General features: G+C 34.2%; 10 non-coding genes across 10 annotated transcripts; all 10 read left to right on the top strand.

Moving 5' to 3' along the window:
* The first annotated feature begins 923 nt into the window (after positions 1–923).
* On the top strand, positions 924–1,030 carry LOC148625802 (U6 spliceosomal RNA). Its single transcript, XR_015920443.1, has one exon. It is a non-coding gene; the product is annotated as a U6 spliceosomal RNA (small nuclear RNA).
* A 1,074-nt stretch (positions 1,031–2,104) lies between these two features.
* LOC148625801 (U6 spliceosomal RNA) lies at positions 2,105–2,211 on the top strand. The gene has a single exon (XR_015920453.1). It is a non-coding gene; the product is annotated as a U6 spliceosomal RNA (small nuclear RNA).
* Positions 2,212–2,795: 584 nt separating this feature from the next.
* LOC148625800 (U6 spliceosomal RNA) lies at positions 2,796–2,902 on the top strand. Its single transcript, XR_015920266.1, has one exon. It is a non-coding gene; the product is annotated as a U6 spliceosomal RNA (small nuclear RNA).
* A 582-nt stretch (positions 2,903–3,484) lies between these two features.
* Positions 3,485–3,591, top strand: LOC148625799 (U6 spliceosomal RNA). The gene has a single exon (XR_015920265.1). It is a non-coding gene; the product is annotated as a U6 spliceosomal RNA (small nuclear RNA).
* A 1,074-nt stretch (positions 3,592–4,665) lies between these two features.
* Positions 4,666–4,772, top strand: LOC148625798 (U6 spliceosomal RNA). The gene has a single exon (XR_015920442.1). It is a non-coding gene; the product is annotated as a U6 spliceosomal RNA (small nuclear RNA).
* A 1,074-nt stretch (positions 4,773–5,846) lies between these two features.
* Positions 5,847–5,953, top strand: LOC148625797 (U6 spliceosomal RNA). The gene has a single exon (XR_015920452.1). It is a non-coding gene; the product is annotated as a U6 spliceosomal RNA (small nuclear RNA).
* A 584-nt stretch (positions 5,954–6,537) lies between these two features.
* LOC148625796 (U6 spliceosomal RNA) lies at positions 6,538–6,644 on the top strand. Its single transcript, XR_015920264.1, has one exon. It is a non-coding gene; the product is annotated as a U6 spliceosomal RNA (small nuclear RNA).
* A 582-nt stretch (positions 6,645–7,226) lies between these two features.
* On the top strand, positions 7,227–7,333 carry LOC148625795 (U6 spliceosomal RNA). Its single transcript, XR_015920263.1, has one exon. It is a non-coding gene; the product is annotated as a U6 spliceosomal RNA (small nuclear RNA).
* Positions 7,334–8,407: 1,074 nt separating this feature from the next.
* Positions 8,408–8,514, top strand: LOC148625794 (U6 spliceosomal RNA). The gene has a single exon (XR_015920440.1). It is a non-coding gene; the product is annotated as a U6 spliceosomal RNA (small nuclear RNA).
* Positions 8,515–9,588: 1,074 nt separating this feature from the next.
* LOC148625793 (U6 spliceosomal RNA) lies at positions 9,589–9,695 on the top strand. The gene has a single exon (XR_015920451.1). It is a non-coding gene; the product is annotated as a U6 spliceosomal RNA (small nuclear RNA).
* Positions 9,696–10,000: the final 305 nt, after the last annotated feature.

Raw genomic sequence — 10,000 nt, 5'->3', positions numbered from 1 at the left:
GAGTGTCATTCTATTTCACTTGTTTTTATTTCTTCGTTGTCGTAGGCAACGAGATAAGGGTGAAAAATATCCCCGCAGATCGGCCACCGTTTGTAGCTGAGGGGAAAGATGTTTAACTTTAAAGGGAGGAGTCGAACGCACCCAAGATGTCAGACGTGTTTTGTTACAGTGTTCTTAATGTTTGTGGAATTAGTTAGATTATCAGTTTTGGAATGGATTTTCCAGCCGAAATATAGTGATATGATGGACATAGTTACACAAGTAGTAAGTTTCAGTTGACAAAATACGTATTTATATACAATTGACATTATCGTGATAGCTTCTGCCGTTTTTGATTTGAGGGTCTTGTGGAAAATTGATTTATGAATTCAATGTTGAGAGATTAATTTATGTGAAAATGGATTGTCTCCCGAAAACATTAACTTCTTTGTTGAAAATTGTAAATGAACAATATACTGATTTTAGCTGGACATCTACTGAACAAAATGGAAGAATGAAAATATCTTTATTGTGGACAAATGGTGATAAATCAACGAAACGGAAATCTAATGCATCTAGAAAACGTGACCGGAAACGACTGAAGCAATTTGTAGAAAAGATGTTTAACTTTAAAATGCGAAGACGTAGGTTCAAATCTGAATGTCAAGTCACTTACTTTTTTTTTTTTTTAAATTAGTTGTTATTTATTTTCTCCAACAATATCACTTTTGTTTAGTCTAAGCATGTTCATAGTTGTTTCAATCTGCCATTTCTCTGTACAAAATAACGGTTTAAACTTGTATGTACGGGCTTACTGCAAATACGACTACAACGTATGTCCAACGTTTCAGCAACTCGGTAATGAATATGCAAATATTTCTTACCTTGTGTTCAGTTTTAAGTCAAATGTTGTACTTAAATACCGATCAGCGCTACATGTAACTGTACTCGCTTCGGCAGTACATATACTAAAATTGGAACGATACAGAGAAGATTAGCATGGCCCCTGCGCAAGGATGACACGCAAATTCGTGAAGCGTTCCATTTTTTTTTTCGACTGAATAAAGTATTCTAGAGACTTATTTTTGAATTTTAATGACGGTTTATGACTTTTGAATTTTTATTATAAATATCTCAACTGACTCTTGCAAATAAAATTGTGCTTTTTAACTTTTCTTCCCGTTCTCTTCTTGAACGCATTTGAGTGTCATTCTATTTCACTTGTTTTTATTTCTTCGTTGTCGTAGGCAACGAGATAAGGGTGAAAAATATCCCCGCAGATCGGCCACCGTTTGTAGCTGAGGGGAAAGATGTTTAACTTTAAAGGGAGGAGTCGAACGCACCCAAGATGTCAGACGTGTTTTGTTACAGTGTTCTTAATGTTTGTGGAATTAGTTAGATTATCAGTTTTGGAATGGATTTTCCAGCCGAAATATAGTGATATGATGGACATAGTTACACAAGTAGTAAGTTTCAGTTGACAAAATACGTATTTATATACAATTGACATTATCGTGATAGCTTCTGCCGTTTTTGATTTGAGGGTCTTGTGGAAAATTGATTTATGAATTCAATGTTGAGAGATTAATTTATGTGAAAATGGATTGTCTCCCGAAAACATTAACTTCTTTGTTGAAAATTGTAAATGAACAATATACTGATTTTAGCTGGACATCTACTGAACAAAATGGAAGAATGAAAATATCTTTATTGTGGACAAATGGTGATAAATCAACGAAACGGAAATCTAATGCATCTAGAAAACGTGACCGGAAACGACTGAAGCAATTTGTAGAAAAGATGTTTAACTTTAAAATGCGAAGACGTAGGTTCAAATCTGAATGTCAAGTCACTTACTTTTTTTTTTTTTTAAATTAGTTGTTATTTATTTTCTCCAACAATATCACTTTTGTTTAGTCTAAGCATGTTCATAGTTGTTTCAATCTGCCATTTCTCTGTACAAAATAACGGTTTAAACTTGTATGTACGGGCTTACTGCAAATACGACTACAACGTATGTCCAACGTTTCAGCAACTCGGTAATGAATATGCAAATATTTCTTACCTTGTGTTCAGTTTTAAGTCAAATGTTGTACTTAAATACCGATCAGCGCTACATGTAACTGTACTCGCTTCGGCAGTACATATACTAAAATTGGAACGATACAGAGAAGATTAGCATGGCCCCTGCGCAAGGATGACACGCAAATTCGTGAAGCGTTCCATTTTGTTTTTCGACTGAATAAAGTATTCTAGAGACTTATTTTTGAATTTTAATGACGGTTTATGACTTTTGAATTTTTATTATAAATATCTCAACTGACTCTTGCAAATAAAATTGTGCTTTTTAACTTTTCTTCCCGTTCTCTTCTTGAACGCATTTGAGTGTCATTCTATTTCACTTGTTTTTATTTCTTCGTTGTCGTAGTCAACGAGATAAGGGTGAAAAATATCCCCGCAGATCGGCCACCGTTTGTAGCTGAGGGGAAAGATGTTTAACTTTAAAATGCGAAGACGTAGGTTCAAATCTGAATGTCAAGTCACTTACTTTTTTTTTTTTTTAAATTAGTTGTTATTTATTTTCTCCAACAATATCACTTTTGTTTAGTCTAAGCATGTTCATAGTTGTTTCAATCTGCCATTTCTCTGTACAAAATAACGGTTTAAACTTGTATGTACGGGCTTACTGCAAATACGACTACAACGTATGTCCAACGTTTCAGCAACTCGGTAATGAATATGCAAATATTTCTTACCTTGTGTTCAGTTTTAAGTCAAATGTTGTACTTAAATACCGATCAGCGCTACATGTAACTGTACTCGCTTCGGCAGTACATATACTAAAATTGGAACGATACAGAGAAGATTAGCATGGCCCCTGCGCAAGGATGACACGCAAATTCGTGAAGCGTTCCATATTTTTTTTCGACTGAATAAAGTATTCTAGAGACTTATTTTTGAATTTTAATGACGGTTTATGACTTTTGAATTTTTATTATAAATATCTCAACTGACTCTTGCAAATAAAATTGTGCTTTTTAACTTTTCTTCCCGTTCTCTTCTTGAACGCATTTGAGTGTCATTCTATTTCACTTGTTTTTATTTCTTCGTTGTCGTAGGCAACGAGATAAGGGTGAAAAATATCCCCGCAGATCGGCCACCGTTTGTAGCTGAGGGGAAAGATGTTTAACTTTAAAATGCGAAGACGTAGGTTCAAATCTGAATGTCAAGTCACTTACTTTTTTTTTTTTAAATTAGTTGTTATTTATTTTCGCCAACAATATCACTTTTGTTTAGTCTAAGCATGTTCATAGTTGTTTCAATCTGCCATTTCTCTGTACAAAATAACGGCTTAAACTTGTATGTACGGGCTTACTGCAAATACGACTACAACGTATGTCCAACGTTTCAGCAACTCGGTAATGAATATGCAAATATTTCTTACCTTGTGTTCAGTTTTAAGTCAAATGTTGTACTTAAATACCGATCAGCGCTACATGTAACTGTACTCGCTTCGGCAGTACATATACTAAAATTGGAACGATACAGAGAAGATTAGCATGGCCCCTGCGCAAGGATGACACGCAAATTCGTGAAGCGTTCCATATTTTTTTTCGACTGAATAAAGTATTCTAGAGACTTATTTTTGAATTTTAATGACGGTTTATGACTTTTGAATTTTTATTATAAATATCTCAACTGACTCTTGCAAATAAAATTGTGCTTTTTAACTTTTCTTCCCGTTCTCTTCTTGAACGCATTTGAGTGTCATTCTATTTCACTTGTTTTTATTTCTTCGTTGTCGTAGGCAACGAGATAAGGGTGAAAAATATCCCCGCAGATCGGCCACCGTTTGTAGCTGAGGGGAAAGATGTTTAACTTTAAAGGGAGGAGTCGAACGCACCCAAGATGTCAGACGTGTTTTGTTACAGTGTTCTTAATGTTTGTGGAATTAGTTAGATTATCAGTTTTGGAATGGATTTTCCAGCCGAAATATAGTGATATGATGGACATAGTTACACAAGTAGTAAGTTTCAGTTGACAAAATACGTATTTATATACAATTGACATTATCGTGATAGCTTCTGCCGTTTTTGATTTGAGGGTCTTGTGGAAAATTGATTTATGAATTCAATGTTGAGAGATTAATTTATGTGAAAATGGATTGTCTCCCGAAAACATTAACTTCTTTGTTGAAAATTGTAAATGAACAATATACTGATTTTAGCTGGACATCTACTGAACAAAATGGAAGAATGAAAATATCTTTATTGTGGACAAATGGTGATAAATCAACGAAACGGAAATCTAATGCATCTAGAAAACGTGACCGGAAACGACTGAAGCAATTTGTAGAAAAGATGTTTAACTTTAAAATGCGAAGACGTAGGTTCAAATCTGAATGTCAAGTCACTTACTTTTTTTTTTTTTTAAATTAGTTGTTATTTATTTTCTCCAACAATATCACTTTTGTTTAGTCTAAGCATGTTCATAGTTGTTTCAATCTGCCATTTCTCTGTACAAAATAACGGTTTAAACTTGTATGTACGGGCTTACTGCAAATACGACTACAACGTATGTCCAACGTTTCAGCAACTCGGTAATGAATATGCAAATATTTCTTACCTTGTGTTCAGTTTTAAGTCAAATGTTGTACTTAAATACCGATCAGCGCTACATGTAACTGTACTCGCTTCGGCAGTACATATACTAAAATTGGAACGATACAGAGAAGATTAGCATGGCCCCTGCGCAAGGATGACACGCAAATTCGTGAAGCGTTCCATTTTTTTTTTCGACTGAATAAAGTATTCTAGAGACTTATTTTTGAATTTTAATGACGGTTTATGACTTTTGAATTTTTATTATAAATATCTCAACTGACTCTTGCAAATAAAATTGTGCTTTTTAACTTTTCTTCCCGTTCTCTTCTTGAACGCATTTGAGTGTCATTCTATTTCACTTGTTTTTATTTCTTCGTTGTCGTAGGCAACGAGATAAGGGTGAAAAATATCCCCGCAGATCGGCCACCGTTTGTAGCTGAGGGGAAAGATGTTTAACTTTAAAGGGAGGAGTCGAACGCACCCAAGATGTCAGACGTGTTTTGTTACAGTGTTCTTAATGTTTGTGGAATTAGTTAGATTATCAGTTTTGGAATGGATTTTCCAGCCGAAATATAGTGATATGATGGACATAGTTACACAAGTAGTAAGTTTCAGTTGACAAAATACGTATTTATATACAATTGACATTATCGTGATAGCTTCTGCCGTTTTTGATTTGAGGGTCTTGTGGAAAATTGATTTATGAATTCAATGTTGAGAGATTAATTTATGTGAAAATGGATTGTCTCCCGAAAACATTAACTTCTTTGTTGAAAATTGTAAATGAACAATATACTGATTTTAGCTGGACATCTACTGAACAAAATGGAAGAATGAAAATATCTTTATTGTGGACAAATGGTGATAAATCAACGAAACGGAAATCTAATGCATCTAGAAAACGTGACCGGAAACGACTGAAGCAATTTGTAGAAAAGATGTTTAACTTTAAAATGCGAAGACGTAGGTTCAAATCTGAATGTCAAGTCACTTACTTTTTTTTTTTTTTAAATTAGTTGTTATTTATTTTCTCCAACAATATCACTTTTGTTTAGTCTAAGCATGTTCATAGTTGTTTCAATCTGCCATTTCTCTGTACAAAATAACGGTTTAAACTTGTATGTACGGGCTTACTGCAAATACGACTACAACGTATGTCCAACGTTTCAGCAACTCGGTAATGAATATGCAAATATTTCTTACCTTGTGTTCAGTTTTAAGTCAAATGTTGTACTTAAATACCGATCAGCGCTACATGTAACTGTACTCGCTTCGGCAGTACATATACTAAAATTGGAACGATACAGAGAAGATTAGCATGGCCCCTGCGCAAGGATGACACGCAAATTCGTGAAGCGTTCCATTTTGTTTTTCGACTGAATAAAGTATTCTAGAGACTTATTTTTGAATTTTAATGACGGTTTATGACTTTTGAATTTTTATTATAAATATCTCAACTGACTCTTGCAAATAAAATTGTGCTTTTTAACTTTTCTTCCCGTTCTCTTCTTGAACGCATTTGAGTGTCATTCTATTTCACTTGTTTTTATTTCTTCGTTGTCGTAGTCAACGAGATAAGGGTGAAAAATATCCCCGCAGATCGGCCACCGTTTGTAGCTGAGGGGAAAGATGTTTAACTTTAAAATGCGAAGACGTAGGTTCAAATCTGAATGTCAAGTCACTTACTTTTTTTTTTTTTTAAATTAGTTGTTATTTATTTTCTCCAACAATATCACTTTTGTTTAGTCTAAGCATGTTCATAGTTGTTTCAATCTGCCATTTCTCTGTACAAAATAACGGTTTAAACTTGTATGTACGGGCTTACTGCAAATACGACTACAACGTATGTCCAACGTTTCAGCAACTCGGTAATGAATATGCAAATATTTCTTACCTTGTGTTCAGTTTTAAGTCAAATGTTGTACTTAAATACCGATCAGCGCTACATGTAACTGTACTCGCTTCGGCAGTACATATACTAAAATTGGAACGATACAGAGAAGATTAGCATGGCCCCTGCGCAAGGATGACACGCAAATTCGTGAAGCGTTCCATATTTTTTTTCGACTGAATAAAGTATTCTAGAGACTTATTTTTGAATTTTAATGACGGTTTATGACTTTTGAATTTTTATTATAAATATCTCAACTGACTCTTGCAAATAAAATTGTGCTTTTTAACTTTTCTTCCCGTTCTCTTCTTGAACGCATTTGAGTGTCATTCTATTTCACTTGTTTTTATTTCTTCGTTGTCGTAGGCAACGAGATAAGGGTGAAAAATATCCCCGCAGATCGGCCACCGTTTGTAGCTGAGGGGAAAGATGTTTAACTTTAAAATGCGAAGACGTAGGTTCAAATCTGAATGTCAAGTCACTTACTTTTTTTTTTTTAAATTAGTTGTTATTTATTTTCGCCAACAATATCACTTTTGTTTAGTCTAAGCATGTTCATAGTTGTTTCAATCTGCCATTTCTCTGTACAAAATAACGGCTTAAACTTGTATGTACGGGCTTACTGCAAATACGACTACAACGTATGTCCAACGTTTCAGCAACTCGGTAATGAATATGCAAATATTTCTTACCTTGTGTTCAGTTTTAAGTCAAATGTTGTACTTAAATACCGATCAGCGCTACATGTAACTGTACTCGCTTCGGCAGTACATATACTAAAATTGGAACGATACAGAGAAGATTAGCATGGCCCCTGCGCAAGGATGACACGCAAATTCGTGAAGCGTTCCATATTTTTTTTCGACTGAATAAAGTATTCTAGAGACTTATTTTTGAATTTTAATGACGGTTTATGACTTTTGAATTTTTATTATAAATATCTCAACTGACTCTTGCAAATAAAATTGTGCTTTTTAACTTTTCTTCCCGTTCTCTTCTTGAACGCATTTGAGTGTCATTCTATTTCACTTGTTTTTATTTCTTCGTTGTCGTAGGCAACGAGATAAGGGTGAAAAATATCCCCGCAGATCGGCCACCGTTTGTAGCTGAGGGGAAAGATGTTTAACTTTAAAGGGAGGAGTCGAACGCACCCAAGATGTCAGACGTGTTTTGTTACAGTGTTCTTAATGTTTGTGGAATTAGTTAGATTATCAGTTTTGGAATGGATTTTCCAGCCGAAATATAGTGATATGATGGACATAGTTACACAAGTAGTAAGTTTCAGTTGACAAAATACGTATTTATATACAATTGACATTATCGTGATAGCTTCTGCCGTTTTTGATTTGAGGGTCTTGTGGAAAATTGATTTATGAATTCAATGTTGAGAGATTAATTTATGTGAAAATGGATTGTCTCCCGAAAACATTAACTTCTTTGTTGAAAATTGTAAATGAACAATATACTGATTTTAGCTGGACATCTACTGAACAAAATGGAAGAATGAAAATATCTTTATTGTGGACAAATGGTGATAAATCAACGAAACGGAAATCTAATGCATCTAGAAAACGTGACCGGAAACGACTGAAGCAATTTGTAGAAAAGATGTTTAACTTTAAAATGCGAAGACGTAGGTTCAAATCTGAATGTCAAGTCACTTACTTTTTTTTTTTTTTAAATTAGTTGTTATTTATTTTCTCCAACAATATCACTTTTGTTTAGTCTAAGCATGTTCATAGTTGTTTCAATCTGCCATTTCTCTGTACAAAATAACGGTTTAAACTTGTATGTACGGGCTTACTGCAAATACGACTACAACGTATGTCCAACGTTTCAGCAACTCGGTAATGAATATGCAAATATTTCTTACCTTGTGTTCAGTTTTAAGTCAAATGTTGTACTTAAATACCGATCAGCGCTACATGTAACTGTACTCGCTTCGGCAGTACATATACTAAAATTGGAACGATACAGAGAAGATTAGCATGGCCCCTGCGCAAGGATGACACGCAAATTCGTGAAGCGTTCCATTTTTTTTTTCGACTGAATAAAGTATTCTAGAGACTTATTTTTGAATTTTAATGACGGTTTATGACTTTTGAATTTTTATTATAAATATCTCAACTGACTCTTGCAAATAAAATTGTGCTTTTTAACTTTTCTTCCCGTTCTCTTCTTGAACGCATTTGAGTGTCATTCTATTTCACTTGTTTTTATTTCTTCGTTGTCGTAGGCAACGAGATAAGGGTGAAAAATATCCCCGCAGATCGGCCACCGTTTGTAGCTGAGGGGAAAGATGTTTAACTTTAAAGGGAGGAGTCGAACGCACCCAAGATGTCAGACGTGTTTTGTTACAGTGTTCTTAATGTTTGTGGAATTAGTTAGATTATCAGTTTTGGAATGGATTTTCCAGCCGAAATATAGTGATATGATGGACATAGTTACACAAGTAGTAAGTTTCAGTTGACAAAATACGTATTTATATACAATTGACATTATCGTGATAGCTTCTGCCGTTTTTGATTTGAGGGTCTTGTGGAAAATTGATTTATGAATTCAATGTTGAGAGATTAATTTATGTGAAAATGGATTGTCTCCCGAAAACATTAACTTCTTTGTTGAAAATTGTAAATGAACAATATACTGATTTTAGCTGGACATCTACTGAACAAAATGGAAGAATGAAAATATCTTTATTGTGGACAAATGGTGATAAATCAACGAAACGGAAATCTAATGCATCTAGAAAACGTGACCGGAAACGACTGAAGCAATTTGTAGAAAAGATGTTTAACTTTAAAATGCGAAGACGTAGGTTCAAATCTGAATGTCAAGTCACTTACTTTTTTTTTTTTTTAAATTAGTTGTTATTTATTTTCTCCAACAATATCACTTTTGTTTAGTCTAAGCATGTTCATAGTTGTTTCAATCTGCCATTTCTCTGTACAAAATAACGGTTTAAACTTGTATGTACGGGCTTACTGCAAATACGACTACAACGTATGTCCAACGTTTCAGCAACTCGGTAATGAATATGCAAATATTTCTTACCTTGTGTTCAGTTTTAAGTCAAATGTTGTACTTAAATACCGATCAGCGCTACATGTAACTGTACTCGCTTCGGCAGTACATATACTAAAATTGGAACGATACAGAGAAGATTAGCATGGCCCCTGCGCAAGGATGACACGCAAATTCGTGAAGCGTTCCATTTTGTTTTTCGACTGAATAAAGTATTCTAGAGACTTATTTTTGAATTTTAATGACGGTTTATGACTTTTGAATTTTTATTATAAATATCTCAACTGACTCTTGCAAATAAAATTGTGCTTTTTAACTTTTCTTCCCGTTCTCTTCTTGAACGCATTTGAGTGTCATTCTATTTCACTTGTTTTTATTTCTTCGTTGTCGTAGTCAACGAGATAAGGGTGAAAAATATCCCCGCAGATCGGCCACCGTTTGTAGCTGAGGGGAAAGATGTTTAACTTTAAAATGCGAAGACGTAGGTTCAAATCTGAATGTC

This window comes from Perna viridis, chromosome 2 (assembly GCF_037379345.1).
Source record: "Perna viridis isolate PV_CMFRI_1.1 ecotype Kerala chromosome 2, ASM3737934v1, whole genome shotgun sequence".
Lineage (NCBI taxonomy): Eukaryota > Metazoa > Mollusca > Bivalvia > Mytilida > Mytilidae > Perna > Perna viridis.
Note: the sequence above shows the minus strand (reverse complement) of the source record. Positions and strands in the feature narration are given on the sequence as shown.